At 35.6% G+C, this 20,989-nt stretch overlaps 1 protein-coding gene across 1 annotated transcript in view; it reads left to right on the top strand.

Moving 5' to 3' along the window:
- RO60 (Ro60, Y RNA binding protein) overlaps nt 1-20,989 on the top strand; it is a 51,203-nt gene that overhangs the window by 946 nt on the left and 29,268 nt on the right. The gene's annotated exons all lie outside the window — the stretch shown is intronic.

A 20,989-nucleotide genomic window follows, 5' to 3' on the forward strand; every position in this document is an offset into this window, starting at 1 on the left:
TCCAAAAACTGGATGGTGATGAGTTAAACCAAAAATGGCTGTTTTCACCATATCATTAAATCTTCCTCATTCAACAAACTCTTGCAGAATACTACAGTTTTAAGATTAAAAATTTTAAGTGTATATTTGTGCATCATTCTTTAATAGCCACGAGTTCCAAGAAGGGTCTTTCACTTCCATAAACAGTGTTTTAGTGGATAAAACTGATTCCATGTTTCTCAAACAGGTGATCTGCACCTTGGAATTAGGGAGCTTTGTGCTAAAGATTCCTGTGAAGCCACAAAATAAACATGGTAAATTTTACTGAGTGAAACAACAATAAAACTTGGTATTAAAACAAGAACGACTGTGTTCTGTAGTAGAAACCAAAATTTGTATGCAGTCTTAGATTAAAAAACAACTTGAGTCTTCAAAAACTTTCTCCCTTGAAGAATTTGTCCTTAAACTGTGGGGCTGCTGCTCAAGTATCTGCCGTTGAGATACTTGAATGGGAAAATTTGAGAGGCAGTGGGGTCTAGCCTTACTTTCTTATAAACCATACGGAGAATGATTGGCATTAGGAACAAAGCAGTTTACGGTGATTTGTGGTACTTTTTAACTTGTAGTATTGCTGTGAATATGAAAATATTTTCTGTGATAAATATATCAAAACTTTTGATACCCAACTTAACGTGGTGCTTATTGTAGAAAGACCAAACCAAAAATTTATCTTTGGAATGATCTAGAAGTAATTAGAACTGGGGGGAAGAAGAGGGCTAAGATTTCTTTAATTGAATTGCTGACATTTCATCTTGAGAGTTCACATTAAAATTTAAGTTTCTTATCTTTGATAAAATAAGATCTGGCAACAGTAGGCCCACCCCACATGGCAAGAAGTTCATATATTGGCTACTCCCTTCAGAATGGTATGCCCTCATATTTGCCAGTTCTTTATCTCCTCCTATTGTACCACACTTGATTTGATTCAACTCATTCCCATTACCTGTCTGTATGATACAGATATTTGAATTTATGATACAGGTATTTGAATTTATGATACAGTTTTTGCAGTAGTTTTAGACTGCTCTTGTAGTCTCTCAAAGATATTAATAAACTTTGACTTCATTAAAAAAGGCAAGCATAAATTTGTCCTCTTATAATGAAAGGTGGCAATTTCAAATAAATCATCAAGAAACTTTAGAAACATTCAGTGGTCTAAATATGAGAAAAATGTATGGGTCGTTAGGAATAATAGTACTGATAAAAGATACTATAAATGCACTAGTTCTAATTATGAAGCAGAAACCAGAACTATAACATGCTGCACTTTAGTAGCATTCACTGATTTTGCATTCTAAATTAAGTCAAGAAAGAGAAATGAGCAATGTTTGAAATGTTCACCAATTTCAAGTTGTATCCATTCTTTTAAGTGCATTGATGTGTTTAATTTCTCCCCCAAATTTTAATTTATAGAAGTTTAATTCAACTCTAACTATATAAATCCTTTGGAGTAGTGCACTTTAAGAACACTGGATAGGTCAGGCCAACTCAAAGAAGAATTAACTATTTTTTTATTAATCTGGTTTTACAACATTTAGTTGTTTAGGGGATAATTGATTGCTGGTTGACCAGGCTTTGAGGTCACTAACTGCCCAGCTACCTCTAAACCAAAGACAGTGGAGGTGAAGCTTTGAGGAAGGGGATGTTGGTAGTTAGGAAAAGAAGAAATTAAGGTGCTGCATATATCTGTCTGTATCTGGTATTGCTTTCTGACGTCAAATGTAAGAGATATAGGGCTAAATACCATTTTTGCATTATGTAACTACTGTGCCTCTCTACTCCTAGTATAGATAATGTCACTTTTTTATTTATATAAGTAACATCAATTTTGTTTTACCGAGTCAATATTTTTTATTTTCTATTTTAAATAGTGTCTTTTTAAAGATATTCATATACCATGAAATTCAACTTTTTAATGTGTGTAACTCAGTGGTTTCTAGAATATTCACAGAGTTGTGGAACCATCACCACTATGTGATTTTAGAGCATTTTTATCAATCCAAAAAGAAACCCCTTACCCATTGGTAATTAAACCCTAATCTCCTCTTCCTCCAGCCCCTGGCAAGCACTAATCTATTTTCTTTTTTCTATGAATTCACCTATTTTGGAAACTGCATATAAATGGAGTCATAGAATATGTGACCTTTTGTGACTGACTTCCTTCACTTAGCATAGGTTTTCAAAGTTCATTCATATTTTAATATGTATCATTACTTTTTATTGCCTGATAATATTCCATTGTATGAATATATGAATATACACCTAAAATTTAAAAGTATGCAATTCAGCATGGATACATCTTTCTAAGCAAAGAGTTGTTTGTTTAATCAAATCCTCAAGGAGTCCTGTGACCGAAAACAGGTTTGGAATTACTTATAGAAAGAGAGAAAGGACAGGGATGGAATCCCTATAAGTTTAACAATTTAGAGGTAGGGGGAAAAATTAAGAATTTAAAGGACACAGAGAAGGGGCACATAAAGCTAAATAAAACCAAGACTGAGTGATATGATGTACAACAAGGAAGAGAATTTCAAGGAATGAATGGCTGGCAGTGGCAAATGTCCAAAGAGATTTAAGGTAAAGTCTGAAAAATGATCATTATATTTAGCTAAGAGGAGTAATACTGAAATAAAAGGTTGCAGTAAAATGGTGCAAGTAGTAGCTTGATTGCAGCAAGATTGGGAGGGTATATAGTGAATAAAAGACTTCATAGGTAGACTACTTACGGAAGCATAGTTTGAAGGTAAGACAGATGGAGTAAGTTATGACTTAAATCATTTTACTTCATTAGATGAGAAAATATTGAGGTTGGGGTTGAAAGACTCAATTCAGAGGGTAGAGGATATAGCAGAGAAAGAGAATAGCTGAAGAAGTGTAATCCCTGAAGGAAATCGGACTGAATGCACGTAAGAGCAACCAAGCTGAGACTAGCCTATTGACAGCAGAAGAGAAACTTCCTTCTCTAATGTAAAAGATATAGATAAAGATAGATTTGAGGGAGAAAGATGAATAAGGAAATTGCTGGAGTACTACAGGAGACACATACTTCTGGATGGTATGGAGAGTAGTTTGGTAGATCTGTAAGAGGAATGAAAAATTAAATCTCAGAGAATGAAACACAATGGTGTGAGAATAAGTACATGGGAAAATAGAGAGCCTCACTTTTTTTAAGAGCATTTGTGAGTTTTACAGAAAAAGCATTCAGAAAGTAGATTCCCATATGTGACACAAATACAGTTTTCCAGATTATTAACATTTCACATTAGTGTGATAGATTTGTTACAATTGATGAATCAATGTTATATTATAAACTAAAGCCCATAATTTGCATCAGTGTACAATTTTTGTGTTGTTCAATTGTGTTGGTTTAAAATTTTTTTTAATTGTGGTAAAATATATGCACCATAAAATTTTCCATTTTAACTTCTTTCAAGTATACATTTCGGTGGTGGTAATTCATTCACAGTGTTTTGCTGCCATCAACACCCATCATTACCAGAATTTTTCCATCATCCAAGACGGATTACTCATTCACTTCCATTTCCCACTCCCACTCTCGCCTTTGCCCCTGGTAACATGTATTCTGATTTCTGACTATGAATTTGGTATATTCTCATTATTTCTATGGTGAGATCATGCAGTATTTGTTTGTATGTGTGGCTTATTTCATCCAACATAATGTTTTGAATTTCATCTAGTTTTTCCCATTTATCAGAATACCATTCCTTTTTATGCGTGAATAATATTCCATTGCGTGTATATACCACAGTTTGTTTATTCATTCAACTGTTGATGGATATTTGGGTGTCCACCTTTTGGGTATTGGAAATGAGGCCACTATTAACATCAGTGTAAAAATATCTGTTTAAGTTCCTGCTTTCAGTTCTTTTGGCTGTATACCTAGAAATAGGATTCTCAGGTCATGTAGTAATTCTATACTTAACATTCTGAGGAGCCATTAAATTGTGTTCCACAGCAGCTGCACCATTTTACATTCCCACCAGCAATGAATAAGTATCCTAGATCTCCACATCTTTACCATCACTTAGTGGATTTTTGTGTGTGTTTTTTTTTTGTTTTGTTTTTAATAATAGACATCCCAGGGAATATGAAGTCGCATCTGGTGGTTTTGACTTGCCTTTCCCAAATGACAATGATGTTGAGCATCTTTTTATGTGCTTATTAGTCATTTGTATATCCTCTGTAGAGAAATGTCTATTCAGGTCCTTTTCCTGTTTTTTTTTTTTTTCAATGAGGCTGTGTGTCATTTTATTCTTTATATTCCACATATGAAACTTAGCACATAGATAGTTTCCAAATATTTTCTCCTATTCTGTAGATTGTCTTTTGACTTTCTTGATCGTGTCCTTTGATGCACAAGTTTTTTATTTGCTAGATTTCCCGTTTATCCATTTTTTTTCTTCTGTTGCTCATGCTTTTGGCATGAAGTCTAAGAATCCATTGCCTAATAGAAGATCTTGAAGATGTCCTGCTCTGGTTTCTTTTAAGAGTTTTAAAAGTTTAGTTCTTAATATTTTAGATTTTTTTTCTATTTCGAGTTAATTTTTGTATATGATGTGAGGTAATGTGTCCACTTTAATTCTTTTACACGTGGATATCCAGTTTTCACAGCCCATTTGTCGAAGAGACTGTTCTTTCCCAACTAAGTGGTCTTTACCCCCTTATCATAAAGCAATTGGCCATAGATGTGAGAGTTTGTTGCTGAACTCTCAGTTTTATTCCATTGGTCTAAATGTCTGTCCTCGTGCAATTGATTTGCAGTTTTGATTGCTGTAGCTTTATAATGAGTCTTAAAATCGGAAAGTATGAGTCCTCCAACTTTTTTGTCTTTTTCAAGATGTTATTGGCTATTTGGGGCTTCTTCCATAAGAATTTGATGATTGGCTTTTCCATTTCTGCAGAAAAGGCTGTTAGGGATTTTGATTGGAATTGCTTTGAATCTGTAAATCACTTTGGGTAGAATTGACATCTGTGTAATATTTAGTCTTCCAATCCATAAACACAGACTACCCTTCCATTTAGGTCTTCTTTGATTTCTGTTAGCAATGTTTTATGGTTTTCCAAGTATGTAAGTGGTGGTTAGGAGCTGTCCAGAAAAACATGTTCTTAAATGCAATCTATTTTGTGGGTTTGAAACCATTATTAGTTGGACTTTTTGATGAGGTTACTTCAGTTCAAGTATGACCCAACTCAGTCAGGATGAGTTTTAATGCTATTACTGGGGTCCTTTATAAGCAGAATGAAATTCAGACAAAGAAAGTAAAAGCCACTGGAACCAAGAGCTGAAGGTCAGTGGAACCTGGAAGAGAGGAGAGAGGCCAAGAGAGGCCACCATGTATGTGGACATGGGACATAGGAGCTTATGACCAAGGATCACTGGTAGTCAGCCCCAGGAGGCCAGGCTTCAGGAAGAAACCATTATCTTGATAACATCTTGATTTGGAATTTTTCCGAGCCTCAAAACCATAGGCTAATAAATTCCCATTTTATAAACCAACCCATTGGATGGTATTTGCTTGAGCAGCCCGGGAAACTAAAACAACATCCCTGGCTATGTTTATTCCTAGATATTTTATTCTTTTAACTACTATTATAAATGGATTTTTTTTCTTGATTTCCTTTCCACATTTTTCTTAACTAGTGTATTGAAGCACCACTTATTTTTGCAAGCTGATCTTGTACCCCACCAGTGAATTTCTTTTTCAGTTCTCATAGCTTTGTTGTAGATATTTCAGCATTTTCTTTATGTAGGATCATGTCAGCTAAAAATGCAGAAAATTTTACTTTTCCTTTCTGATTTGGTTGCTTTTTTTTTTTTTTAACTTTTTTTATTGTATAACATAGCATATATACAAAGCAAAGAAAGAAAAAAGCAATAGTTTTCAAAGCACTCTTCAACAAGTAGTTACAGGACAGATCCCAGAGTTTGTCATGGGCTACCATAACCATCATCTCAGGTTTTTCCTTCCAGCTGCTCCCAAACATAGGAGGCTAGAATAAATAAATATTTTTTTTATTATCACAGTCAACTTTTTTTTTTCTTTTTGTGAAAAATAACATATATACAAAAAACCAATACATTTGAAAGCACAGCACAACAATTAGTTTTAGAACAGATTTTAGAGTTTGGTAGGTTTTTACTTGTAGCTGCCCTAAGATACTGGAGACTAAAAGAAATAACAATTTAATGATTCAGCAATCATATTCGTTTATTAAACCCTAACTTCTCTGTATAACTTCATCATCACCTTTGATCTTTCTATCCCTCTCATTAAGGGTATTTGGGCTATGGCCATTCTAACTTTTTCATGTTGAAAGAGGCTGTCAATAACATGGGGTAAGGAGATAGAACTAGCTAATGTGATTTGGATGCTTTTTATGTGTTTTTCTGGCCGAATTGCTCTGACTAAAACTTGAAGTACAATCAAATATCAGTGATAAAAGTAGGCAGCCTTTTCTTGTTCTTGATTTTAGGGGGTGTTCTAGTTTGCTAGCTGCCAGAATGCAATATACCAGAAACAGAATGGCTTTTAAAAAGGTGAATTTGATAGGTTGCTAGTTTACAGTTCTAAGGCCAAGAAAATGTCCCAATTAAAGCAAGTTTATAGAAACGTCCAATATAAGGCATCCAGTTAAAGATACCTTCGTTCAGGAAGCCCAGTGAAGTTCAGGGTTTCTTTCTCAAGTGGAAGGGCTCGTGGCGAACACAGTCAGAGTTTCTTTCTCATCTGAAAAGGCACATGATGAACATGGTCAGGGTTCCTCTCTCATCTGGAAGGGCACGTGGCAAACATGACATCATCTGCTAGCTTCTTCTCCTGGCTTCCTGTTTCATGAAGCTCCCCAGGAGGCATTTTACTTCATCTCCAAAGGTCGCTGGCTCATGGACTCTGCTCTTCACGGCTGTGTTGTTCTGCTCTAGTCTCTCTGAATCTCTCATTCTCCAAAATGTTTCCTCTTTTATAGGACTTCAGAAACTAACCAAGACCTACCCAAATGGGTGGAGACACGCCTCCAGCTAATCCAGTTTAACAACCACTCTTGATTAAAGCACATCTCCAGGGAAATGATCTGATTACAGTTTCAAACATACAGTACTGAATAGGGATTAGAAGAAATGGCTGCCTTTACAAAATGGGATTAGGATTAAAACATGGCTTTTTCTAAGGTACATACATCAATTCAAACCAGTACAGGGAGAAAACATTCAGTCTTTCTTTTGAGAATGATGCTGGCTATGGTTTTTTTCATATATGCCCTTTATCGTGTTGAGGAAATTTCCTTCTATTCCTAGTTGTTTGAGTGTTTCTGTCAAGATGGGATGCTGGATTTTGTATTCAACTGGGATAATTATGGTGCTTTCCCCTTCATTCAATTAATATGTTGTATTGATTTACTTATCTTGAACCACCTTTGCATTCCTGGGATAAATCCCAAGTGATCATGATATATAATCCTTTAAATATGCTGTGGATTTAGTTTGCTAGTATTTTGTTGTAGAATTTTGAATTTTTGTACATAGTGGATATGGGTCTGAAATTTTCTTTTCATGTGGTATCTTTGTCTTTCGTATTAGGGTGATGCTGGCCTCATTAAATGAGTATAGGAAGTGTTGCTTCTTCATTTTTTTTGGAAGAGAGAACAGGATTAGTGTTAATTCCTCTTTGAATGTTTGGTAAAATCCACCAGTGAAGACATTTGGTCCTGAGCTTTTCTTTTTGGGGAGGTTTTGACAACTGATTCAATTTCTTTATTTGTTATTAGTCTGTTGAGGTCTTTTGTTTCTTCTTGATTCAGGTTAGGTAATTTGTATGTGTTCTAGTTTGCTACCTGCCAGAATGCAACACACCAGAGACAGATTGGCTTTCAATAAAAGGGGATTTATTTAGTTAATGTATAGTTCTTCAGAGGAAAGACAGCTGACTTTCTACTGAGGTTCTTCCTTACATGGGAAGGCACAGGGTGATTTCTGCTGGCCTTCTCTCCAGGCCTCTGGGTTCCAACAGCTTTCCCTGGGATGATTTCTGTCTGCATTTCCAAAGGCCTGGGCTGAGCTGCGATTCTGAGATGAGGTTTACTGAGCTGCTTGCTCTTTGTTAAGTTGAACTCTCTCATTTAAGCACCAGCCAATTAAATCAAACATCATTCATTGCAGCAGTCATGCCACCTAGCCAACTGCAGATGTAATCAACAACAGATGAGGTTCACATACCATTGGCTCATGTCCACAGCAATAGAGCTAGGCATCTTCATCTGGCCAAATTGACACCTGAATCTAACTAGCACAGTATGTTTCTAGAAATTTGTCCATTTCATCTGGGTTATCTGATTTGTTGCCTTACATTTTTTCATAGTATCCTCTTAAAATCCTTTTTGTTTCTATGATGGCAATAGTAATTTCCCTCTTTATTTCTTATTTGTGTTTTTTATGCACTTTCTCTTTTTTCCTTGTAAATCTAGCTAAAGGTTTATCGGTTTTATTGATCTTTTACAAGAATCAACTTTTGATTTTGCTAATTCTTTCCTTTTTTTAATTCACTCTTTCATTTATTTATGCTCTAATCTTTGTTATTTATTTTCTTCTGTTTCCTTTGGGTATAGTTTGTTAATATTTTTCTAGTTCTTCCAGGTACATAGTTAGATCTTTGATTTTTATCTCTTCTTTTTAATGTAAGCATTGAGGACTATAAATTTCTCCCTGAGATATGAATGAAGCTGACCTGGATATATATCTTCTGATATATCAGCAGACTGGGTAAAGGATTATATCATCCATATTTTAAAGCTTCAACTTCTCTGTGAAACTGAAGGGAGAGATGTTTATTTGGTACAAAATTTATATTTTGAGTTGTGCATTTCCTAATTTAACTTGTGAAGTCAGTTTAACTGAACTCCATAAATACATGGAATCTTGAATAGGGCATGAGATCTTGTTGGTTGCCCAAGTTAGTGTGATGCCCTGAGAAATCCCAGAGTGATTTCAACAGTGAATAAAGAAGTATTTGCAAAGTCCCCTTGGGGGAATGAGGAGAAAGGGGGAAAAATTCAGCTTCCTCATTTGGAGAATTTCTCATATTCTCCCAAGCAGTGGGAACAACCATATCAATAGGCCAAGCCCTTGATCTTAGGTTTTGCCCCTATGGAACTTATCCCTGCAAAGGATAGGTTAAGCCTACTTAAAATTAGGCCTAAGAGTCACCCCCAGAGAATCTCTTTTGTTGCTTAGATGTGGCCTCTCTCTAAGCCAACAGGCAAACTCACTGCCCTCCTCCCCTACATGGGACATGATTCCCAAGAGTGTTAATCTCCCTGGCAACGTGGGACAGAAGTCCCAGGATGAGCTGGGACCCAGAGAAAACCTTCTCGACCAAAAGGGGGAAGAGAAAAATGAAACAAATACAGTGTCAGTGGCTGAGAGATTTCAGAGAGAATCAAGAGATTATCCTGGAGGTTATTCTTATGCATTATATAGATATCTCTTTTTTAGTTTATGGTATATTGAAATGGTTTAAGGGAAGTACCTGAAACTGAGAGCTGTGTTTGAGTAGCCATGTTTCTTGAATATGATTGTATAATGATACTGCTTTTACAGTGCGACTGTATGAAAAGCTTGTGCCTGATCCTCCTTTTATCTATGGTATGGACAGATGAGTAAAAAATATGGTTAAAAATAAATAATATGGGGTATAAAAGTCAAAATAAATTGAGTAAATTGAAATACTAGTGGTCAGTGAGAGGAAGGTATAAGGGGGGTATGGTATGTATGAGTTTTTCTTTTTTATTTCTTTTGCTGGAGTGATGCAAATGTTCAAAGAATAATCATGCCTGGGAGGGCCACAGTGGCTCAGCAGGCAAGAATGCTTGCCTGCCATGCCAGAGGACCCGGGTTCGATTTCCGGTGCCTGCCCATGTAAAAAAATAATAATAGTAATCATGGTGTTGAATACCCAACTATGTGATGATATTGTTAGCCATTGATTGTACACCATATTTGGAATGTTTGTATATTAAGTTTTTACAATAAAAATATTAGGATCAGGAAAAAAAATTCTCTCAACCCTCACTTGTCTGCATCCTGTAAGTGCTGATGTTTTTCATTTTAATTCATCTCAAGATATTTCCTGATTTCCCTCGTGAGTTATTTCATGACCCATTGGTTGTTTGAGTGTTGTTTAATTTCCAGATATTTGTGAATTTTGCGATTCTCCCTCTGTTTTTGATTTATAGCTTTATTCTGTGTAGTTGAAGTTATTTTAACTGGTTTCAGTCTTTTTAAATTTTTTAAGCCTAATTTTGTGACCTAACATAGAGTTTATCCTAGAGAATTATCCATATAGATTAGAGAAGAATGTGTATTCTGCTGGTTGTTGGGTAGTGCTCTATATTTGTGTTAAGTCTAGTTGTTTTATATATTGCTTATGACTTCTCCTTCCTTATTGAATACTGTCTAGTTATTCTATCCATTTTGTAAAGTGGTGTATTAAAATCTCATACTATTAATGTAGAACCATCTCTTTCTCCTTTCAAATCTGTCAATATTTGCTTTATATACTTGGGGGTTTTGCTGTTAGAAACATATTTATATTTATAATTGTTACAACTTCTTGATGAATTGACCCTTTCATCAGTACACACTGTCTTTATCTGTCCATTCTAGCAGTTTTGGATTAAAGTCCATTTTACTCTAATATTAACGTAACCACTTAAGCTCTCTTTCAATTACTATTTGTGAGGAATATTTTTTTCCATCCTGTTACTTTCAACCTACTTGTGTCTTTGATTTTAAGGTGAATCTCTTATAAACGCTTGTAAAATGTTTCTCAGATGTTTTCTTTGTGGTTACCATGGGCTTAAGTTTAACATCCTAAATCTGTAATAATCTCGTTGATTTGATACGAACGTACCCTCAATAACTTATACAAACTATATTCCTGGAACCCTCCATTCCCCCATCTTTCTGTAGTTCTTATTGCAAATTTCATATTTATATGTTAGAAACCATTGATTCATCATTACTTTTTTTTAACTAAATAATTTTGTTGTGAATTTATATAGGCTCCTTCCTTTTTATTGTGAAATCTAGTAAATATACCAAAAAAAAGCAATAAATTTCAGTACATTTTAACAAGTAGTTTTAGAATGAATTTTATAGTATGATATGGGTTACAGTTCTACAATTTCAGATGTTTCCTTCTAGCTGGTCTATGACTAGTCTCCACTGGAAACTAAAAAGAAACATCAATATAATGATTCAGTAGTCATACTCATTTTAAATCCTGTCTTTTCTGTTACAATTCCTCCTTCTCCTTTGATCCTTCTCTCAATATTTAGGGATATTTGGGCAGTGTCCATTCTAATTTCTTCATGTTGAAAAGGGGTGTCAGTATTTTGGGGTAGGGAAGTGCAACTGGTTGATCCATTTAGAGATACTGGTAGCTCAGGGTTTCAGGGCTACCTGACCCAGGAACCATCTAGAGGGTATAGGTTTCTGAAAAATTAACTTAGTGAATGAAACTTCTAGGGTTTCAGATGGAGCCCTAGAATTCTTTAGGGTTTATAGAAATACTGTTGCTTGGAGCTTGGCATACTATGGCAGTTAGCAATATGTAACTGAAGCTTACATCAGAGTAACCTTCAGAATAGCCTCTCGACTCTATTTGAACTCTTAGACACTGATACCTTATTTTGTTATATTTCTTTTCCCTCTTTTGGTCAGGAAGGCATTGTCAATTCAACAGAGCCAGAGCCAGACTCCTCCCTGGGAATCATGTCCCACATTGCCAGGTACACTTACATCCCTGGATATCATGTCCCATGGTAGTGGGGAGGGCAATGGTTTTATTTGCAGAGTTGGGATTAGAGAGAGGTCACATCTGAGCAATGAAAGAGGTTTCCAGGAAGCAGCTCTTAGCCATAATTATAGGTAGGCTTAGCTTCTCCCTTACTAAAAAGAGTTTCATAAGAGCAAACCTCAGCAATTATCAAAATAAAAACAAAACAGAAAATCATAAGTGCTGGAGAGGCTGTGGAGAAAGAGGCACACTTATCCACTGTTGGTCGGAATGTAACATAGTGTAATTGCTGTATAAAGCAGTTTGGTGGTTCCTCAGGAAGCTAAGTATAGAATTGCCGTATGATCCAGCAAGCCCATTGCTAGGTATCTATTCAGAGAACACGAGGGAAAGGACAAACGGACATTTGCACACCTGTGTTTGTAGCAACATTATTTACAATTGCCAAGAGATGGAAACAGCCCAAATGTCCATCAACGGATAAGTGGCTAAACAAGCTGTGGTACATACTACATACAATGGAATATTACACAGCTGTAAGGCAGAATAAAGTCATGAAGCATGTAATAGCATCTTTGAATCTTGAAGACATTATGCTGAGTGAAATTAGCCAGAAACAAGAGGACAAATACTGTACAGTCTCGCTGATATGAATTAACATTAGTGAGTGAACTTGGAGAATTTCACTTAAGAACACAGGTTATCAGAAAACAGAAATAGGGGAGAGATTGGGTAATTAGAGCAGGGTACAGATTGTGCAACAGGACTGATTGTAAAAATTCAGAGTGTAGCACAATAATATGAGTACACTGGATGAAGCTGAATGTGAGAATTTAAGAGGGAGAAAGGCTGGGGGCATGTATGTAACCAGGAGGAAAGGCAGACGATGAAGACTGAGTTGGTATAATTTAGAAATACCTAGAGTGTACAATGATGGTGATTAAATGTACAAATTAAAAAAAATGTTTTTGCATGAGGAAGAACAAAGGAATGTCAGTATTGCAGGGTGTTGAAAATAGATAGTCATTCCTATTTTAAAACTTCAACTTCCATGTGAGACTAAAGCAAGAAATGTTTTATTTGGTGCAAAATTTTTATTTTGACTAGTGCATTTCCTAATTTAACATGTGTGGTCAGTGTAAGTGAACACTGTAAGTACATGGAACCTTGAATAGTGCATGATATTTTCTTGGTTTGTCCAGGTTAGTGTGATGCCCTGATGAATCTCAGAGTGATTTGAACAGTAAATAAAGAAGTTTGCAAAGTCCCCTTGAGGGAATGGGAAGAGAAGGGGGGAAATTCAACTTTTCCATTTGAAGAATTCCTAATATTCTTGCAAGCAGTGAAGAAAACCAAATCAGTAGGCCAATCCCTCGCTCGATCTTGGGGTTTGCCCCATGAAACTTATTCCTGCAAAGGATAGGCTAAGTTTACTTAAAATTCGGCATAAAAATCACCCCCCAGAGAACCTCTTTTGTTGCTCAAATGTGGCCTCTCTCTGTAAGCTGACACGGCAAGCAAACTCACTGCCCTCCCCCGCTCTACATGGGACATGACTCCCAAGGGTGTAAACCTTCCTGGCAATGTGGGACAGAAATCCTGGGATGAGCTGGGACCTGGCATCAAGAGATTGAGAAAACCTTCTCGACCAAAAGGGGAAAGAGATAAATGAAACAAAAAATAGTGTCAGTGGCTGAGAGATTTCAAACAGAATTCAGAGGTTATCCTGGTGTTTATTCTTACGCATTGTATAAATATCCCCTTTTTTTAGTTTATGGTATATTAGGGTGGCTAGAGGGAAGTACCTAAAATGTAGAGCTGTGTTCCAGTAGCCATGTTCTTGAAGATGATTGTATAATGATACAGCTTTTACAGTGTGACTGTGTGATTTTGAAAAGCTTGTGCCTCACGTTCCTTTTATCTATGGTATGGACAGATGAGTAAAAAATATGGATAAAAAAATAAATAATAGGAGGAACAAAGGTTAAAATAAATTGAGTAGATTGAAATAGTAGTGGTCAGTGAGAGGGAGGGAAAGGGGTATGGTATATATGAGTTTTTTCTTTTTTTTTTAATTTCCTTTACTGGAGAGATGCAAATGTTAAAACAATGATCATGGTGATGAAAAAACAACTGTTCATGATGATATTTGAGCCATGATTGTACACCATGTATAGAATGTTGTCAAGAATGTTTATATGTTAAGGTGTACAATAAAAATAAAAATAAAAAAAAAGAGCAAGCCTCAAGATCATGGGCTTGGCCTATTAGCTTGGGAGTCCCTAATCATAGAGATTATCAGGGATTTCCCAGCTGGGAGGATTAGTAGTTTCATGTTTTTTCTCTAGTCTCACAAGGGTCTTTGCTAATATTTTTTAAATTATCTGCCCAGTTTAGTCTGGGTATTATTACATTAAGTTTTATCACAAGATTTCATTCCCAATTCTAGGTTCCTTGTGTTTAGGTTAATTAACTGAACTTGCCAGATAGATTAAGTTAAATTGTGTGCTGCAGATTCTAGGTTTTGGATGAAATAAACCTCTCTTCCTTTGTTCTCATAGAGTAGATGAAGTCCTAAGATACAGATAATATCCTTTACCCTGTATTCCAATTTTCCTTAGTCCCAACCATATCAACTTCGTTCTTTTTTTTTTTTTTTTTTTTTTTTTTACATGGGCAGTCACCAAGAAACGAACCAGGGTCTCTGGCATGGCAGGTGAGAACTCTGCCTGATGAGCCACCGTAGCCTGCCCATCAGCCTTGTTCTTACCTCTAATTGAAGCTGATCTTTTTTTCAGTTGCTATATGTAGCAATGCTGGCTTTCAGAGCTGCAGAACTCCAATTCTGAGTCTTAGGAGTCACACAGTCTTAGGTGTTAGCACTGCATCCCAGGATTTAGAAATAACACTTAAAGCTCAGGAATAAATGTGGCTGCTATAAGAGTTTACAATCTAGGCCCCAATTTTCTTGTAAGTTATTTTCTAAAAGAAACCATACAATATTTATCCTTTTGTTTTTGGCTTATTTTGCTCAACATAATATCTTCATGGCTCATTCACCTCATTTCATGCCTCCTGATTTCTTTCCTTTCTGTAGCTGCACAATATTCCACAGTTCGGCCTTCTACTTCTCAGTTACTGTACCCTTCAGCCATCTCCATCCATTGGGTAATAATGTCACCATAAACATCACTGTTCGAGTCCCTGCTTTCAGTTCTTTCAAGAATATTCCCGATAATGAGATTGGCTACTCATGTGGCAACTCTATATTTATCTTCCTGTGGATCCACTGCATTATCCTACAGACTAGCTGCTCATTGTGCTACCCTGCCAGCATTGAATAAGTATACCTCTCTCTCCATATTTTCTCTAGCACTTGAATCTTTCTGTTTATTTACTTATTTTGAATCTACACATTTCAGTAAGATATATTCATATAGCATATATTCTATCCAAAATAAAGTTTTGCAGTATCCTCCCTTAGTTGTTACAATCATCATCACTCTCAATTTTAGACAATTTTCATTGACCCAGAGAGAAAAATAACATAAACACACCTATACCAAAGAGAAAAGCCAAACTTCCCTTAACTCTTGCCACCCCCCATTAGTCGGCTCTAGTATTGTTGTGATGCTAGTGATGTATTCCTATTAAATGTAATTCATACCATGCAATAAATAATTTTCCAATATACCCTTCTATTATTAACTTTTCATACAAGTGTCATATTTTTTAAGTAGTTCATGCAAGAACTTATTCAGAGTGCTAATTGGGGAGGTGCATGGCTCTAAACAACCCCTTTCAATCATATTCACCTTCAATATGGCACTATTACTTATAAACCCACCAATGAAATATCATCACCTCTATCCATTCCCATACTTTTTTTTTTTTTTTTTCACATGGCCAGGAGCCAGGAAAGGAACCCGGGTCTCCTGCATGGCAGGCAAGAACTCTGCCTGCTAAGACACCATGGCCTGCCCTATTCCCATACTTTTAAGTTCAATCTCATTAACTAGCCTTACATATTAAGTAACTGCTCCCCATTCTCTGGCTCCTGTCTGTCTCTAGTCTCCTATATTTTGCATTTTAAGACTCTGAGTTTACATTTTTCTTGAGGTTCATACTAGTGAAATCATACAGTATCTATCCTTTTGTGTCTGGCTTGTTTTGCTCAGCATTATGTCCTCAGGGTTCATCTACCTTGTCATATGTTTCAGGACCTTATTTCTTCTTACTACTGTAAAACATTCCAATGTATGTCTATACCACATTTTTCTATCCACTCATCTCTTGATGGGCACTTGGGTTGTTTCCATCTTTTGGCAGTTATGAATAATGCTGCTATGAACATCATTGTGAAAATGTTTGCTTGTGATGCTGCTTTCAGCTCTTCTGGGTATATTCCAAGTAGTGGTATGCTGGGTCATAGGGCAACTCAATACTTAGTTTTCAGGAACTGCCAAACTGTCTTCCACAGTGGCTATACCATTACACATTCCCACCAAAGTAAATAAGTGTCCTGATTTCTCCATATCCTCTCCAATGTTTGTAGTTTCCTGTTTGTTTAATGGTAGCCATTCTTGTAGGTGTGAGATGATATCTCGTTGTGGTTTTGTTTCCTTTTCCCATCTAACTAATGAAGATTAACATCTTTTCATATGCTTTTCAGCCACTTGTATTTCTTCTTTGGATAAATGTCTATTCATATCTTTTGCCCATTTTATAATTGAGTTGTTTATTCTTTTGTTCCTGAACTTTATGTTTTCTTTATACATACTAGATATCAAACCTTTATCAGTATCTGTTTTCCAAGTATTTATTTTCTCCCAGTGAGTTGGCTGCCTCTTCACCTTTTTGACCAAGTCCTTTGAGGTACAGAAGCATTTGATTTTGAGAAATTCCCTGTCTTTTTAATTCCATTGCTTGTGCTTTGGGTTTAAGGTCTAAGAAGTGATATCCTATTACTAGGTCTTGAAGATGTTTCCGTTTATTTTCTTATAGAAATTTTATGGTATTGGCTCTTATATTTAGGTCTTTGATCCACTTTGAGTTAATTTTTATATAAGATATGAGGAAGGGTCCTCTTTCATTCTTTTGGCTATGGATATCCTGTTCTCCCAGCCCCATTTGTTGAAGACTATTTTGTCCCGGTTCAGTGGATTTGGAGGCCTTGTCGAAAATCAATTGACCACAAATCTGGGAGAATATTTCTGAACTCTCAGTTCATTCCATTGATCAGTACATCTGTCTTTTTGCTAATACCATGCTGTTTTGACCATTGTGGCTTTATAAGTTTTAAAATCAGAAAGTGTTAAGTTCTCCCATTTCATTCCACTTTTTTAATTTTTTTTTTCTTTTTCTTTTTTTGGTCTATTTGAGGGTCCTTTCCCTTCCAAATGAGTTTGATAACTAACTAGCTTTTCCAAGTCTTCAAAGTAGGTTATTGGGATTTGGATTGGTATTGCGTTGAATCTGTAGATCAGTTTGGGTAGAATTGACATCTTAATGATATTTAGACTTCCTGTCCATGAACATGGAATATCTTTCCACCTATATGTCTTCTTTGATTTCTTTTAGCAATGTTTTGTGGTTTTCTGTGTACAGGTCCTTTACATCCCTGGTTAAATTTATTCCTAGATACTTGATTCTTTTAGTTGCTATTGTGACTGGAATTTTTTTCTTAATAGTCTCCTCAGTTAGGACATTACTTGCATATAAAAATATTATTGATTTCTTACTTTGGTCTTGTATCCTGTCACTTTGCTCAAGTAGCTTTGTCATAGATTTCTCAGGATTTCCCATGTGTAGGATTATGTCATCTGCAGATAAGAGTTTTCCTACTTCCTCTCCGATTTGGATGCCTTTTATTTCTTTTTCTTGCCTGATTGCTCCAACTAGAACTTCTAGGATAATGTTGAATAATAGTGGTGACAGAGGGCATCAGTCTGTGTCTCATTCCCAATCTCAGGGGAAAAGCTTTCAGTCCCTAACCATTGAATGTGTGCTGGCTGTGGGATTTTCATATATGCCCTTTATTGTATTGAGAACGTTTCCTTAGATTCCTACCTTTTGAAGTGTTTTTGCCAGAAAAAGATGCTTAATTTTGTCTAATGCTTTTTCAGCATCAGTTGAGAAAATCATGTAATTTTTTTTTTTCCTTTCAACTTGTTAATATGTTGTTTGATTGATTTTTTTGTGTGTTAAACAACCATGGCATGCCTGAAACAGTGTATAATTGTTTGTGGTGTATAATTCTTTTAGTGTGCCATTGGATTCTATTTACAAGTATTTTGTTGAGAATTTTCATATCTATATTCATTAGGGAAACTGGCCTGTAGTTTTCCTTTCTTGTAGCATCTTTATCTGGTTTTGCTGTTAGAGTCATGTTAGTTTCATAAAATGAGGTAGTGTTCCTTTTTCCTCAGTTTTATGGAAGAGTTTGAGCAGGAATGGTGTTGATTCTTGGAATGTTTGGTAACATTCTCCTGAGACGCCATCTGGCCCTGAGCTTTTCTTTGAAGGAAAAGGTTTCTGATGACTGATTGCATCTCTTTACTTGTGATTGATTTGTTGAGGTCTTCTATTTCTTCTCAAGTCAGTGTAGGTTGTTCACGTGTTTTTAGGAATTTGTACATTTCATCTAAGTTGCCTACTTTGTTGGCATATAGTTGTTCATGGTATCCTTGTATGATTTTTTTTATTACTTCAGGGTCCCCTCTCATTTCTAAGTTTATTTATTTTTATCCTCTCTTTTTCTTTGTCAGCCTAACTAAAGGTCCATTGATTTTATTGATTTTCTCAAAGAACCTACTCTTGGTTTTATTGATTCTTTTGTTTTGTTTTTGTTTTGTTTTGTTTTTGTTTTTGTTTTTTGTTATCCAATTCGTTCAGTTTTGCTTTAATCTTTGTTACTTCTCTTTTCTTTGCTTTGGGATTAGTTTGTGTTCTTTCTCTAGTTCCTCCAGATAAGCAATTAAATTCTTGATATTTGCTTTCTTTTTTTTTTTTTAAATATGGGCATTTAGGACAATAAATTTCCCTGAGCTCTGGCTTTGTCACATCCCATAAATTCTGATGTATTGTATTCTCATTTTCATTCTTCTCCAGGTATTTCCCGATTTCTCTTGCAATTTCTTCTTTCATACACTGACTGTTTAAGAATGTGTTATTTAATCTCCATATATTTGTTAAAAGTTCTGGTTCTTTGATGTTTATTGATTTCCAGCTTCATTATTGTTCTAGTTTGCTAGCTGCTGGAATGCAATATACCAGAAACGGAATGGCTTTTTAAAAGGGGAATTTAATAAGTTGCTAGGTTACAGTTCTAAGGCCGAGAAAATGTCCCAATTACAACAAGTCTATAGTAATGTCCAATCAAAGGCATCCAGGGAATAGATACCTTGGTTCAAGAAGGCCGATGAAGTTCAGGGTCTGTCTCTCAACTGAGACGGCACATGGCAAACACGGTGTCATCTGCTAGCTTTCTCTCCTGGCTTCCTATTTCATGAAGCTCCCTGGGAGATGTCTTCCTTCTTCATCTCCAAAGGTCGCTGGCTGGTGGACTCTCTGCTTTGTAGTGTTGCTCTCTCTCTGAATCTCTCATTCTCCAAAGTGTTTCCTCTTTTATAGGACTTCAGAAACTAATCAAGACCCACTCATATGGGTGGAGACATGTCATCCCCTAATCCAGTTTAACAACCATTCTCAACTAAATCACATCAACCAGGGAGATGATCTCATTACAGTTTCAAACATACAGTATTGAATAGAGATTACTCTACCTTTATGAAATGGGATTTATATTAAAACATGGCTTTTCTTAGGGGGCATATTTCCTTTCAAGCCAGCACAATTATGGTCAAAGAAAGTGCTTTGAATAATATCAATCTTTTTAAATTTATTAAGACTTGTTTTGTGTATATGATCTATCCTGGAGAACATTCCATGAGCACTAGAGAAGAATGTATATCCTGGGGTTTGGGGGTATAAGATTCTATATGTGTCTATTGAGTTTTCATTTATAAAATTGTTTAAGTTCTCTATTTTCTTATTGACTCTGTTTGATTATTCTGTTTATAGAAGAAAGTGGTGTATTGAAGTCTCACACTATTATTATTGAAACATCTATTTCTCCCTTCAGTTTTGCCGGTATTTGTCTCATGTACTTTGGGGCTCTTTGATTAGATGCATAAACATTATGCAATTCTTATTTTTCTTGGTGAATTGTCCCTTTTATTAATATATAGTGTCTTTCCTTGTCTCTTATGACATCTTTGCATTTAAAGTCTATTTTGTCTGATATTAGTACAGATGCTCCTGTTTTATTTTGATTATACCTTGCATGAAATACCTTTTTCTCTCCTTTTATTTTCAATCTGTTTGTATCCTTGGGTCTAAAATGAGTCTCTTATAAACAGCATATAGTTGGGTCGTATTTTTTAATCTATTCTGCCACTTTCAAATTGGTGAGTTTAGTGCTTAAACATTCAAAGTTATTACTGTAGTAGTAGTTCTTGAATTTATGATCTCATTCTTTGGTTTTTATTTGCATGTCAATATTTTTTCCCCTCTCTTTTTATCCTTTAAGTTATTTTTACTAATACTCTTCACTTCTTTGCCTTCCTCCAGGCCTCTCTCTCCTGTCTTTTTCTTCTCAGCTGACAAAACTTTCTTTAGTATATTTTACAGGGCCAGTCTCTTGTTAACAAATTCTCTCAGCATTTGCTTTCTGTGAAAATTTTAATTCTCCATTACATTTGAAGGACAACTTAGCTGGATAAAGAATTCTTGGTGGGAAATTTTTCTCTTTCAGAATTTTAAATATATCATATCACTGCCTTCTTAACTTCATGGTGCCTGTTGAGTAGTCCAAACTTAGTCTTATGTGGCTTTCCTTCTTTGTGGTGAATCACTTTTCTCTTCCTGCTTTTGGAATCTTCATAATTTGACACTCTGATTAGTATCTGTCTTGGAGTGTGTCTATTTGGATTTTTCTATTTGGGGTTCATTGTGCTTCTTTGATTTGCATGTTTTTGTTTTTTATAAGGGTTGGAAAGTACTACCCAATTATCTCCTCAAATAATCTTCCTAGGCTTTTACTCTTCTGTTCTCTTTCTAGGACATCCGTGATGCTT

The sequence above is a fragment of the Tamandua tetradactyla genome, chromosome 4 (genome assembly GCF_023851605.1).
Source record: "Tamandua tetradactyla isolate mTamTet1 chromosome 4, mTamTet1.pri, whole genome shotgun sequence".
Taxonomy (NCBI): Eukaryota; Metazoa; Chordata; class Mammalia; order Pilosa; family Myrmecophagidae; genus Tamandua; species Tamandua tetradactyla.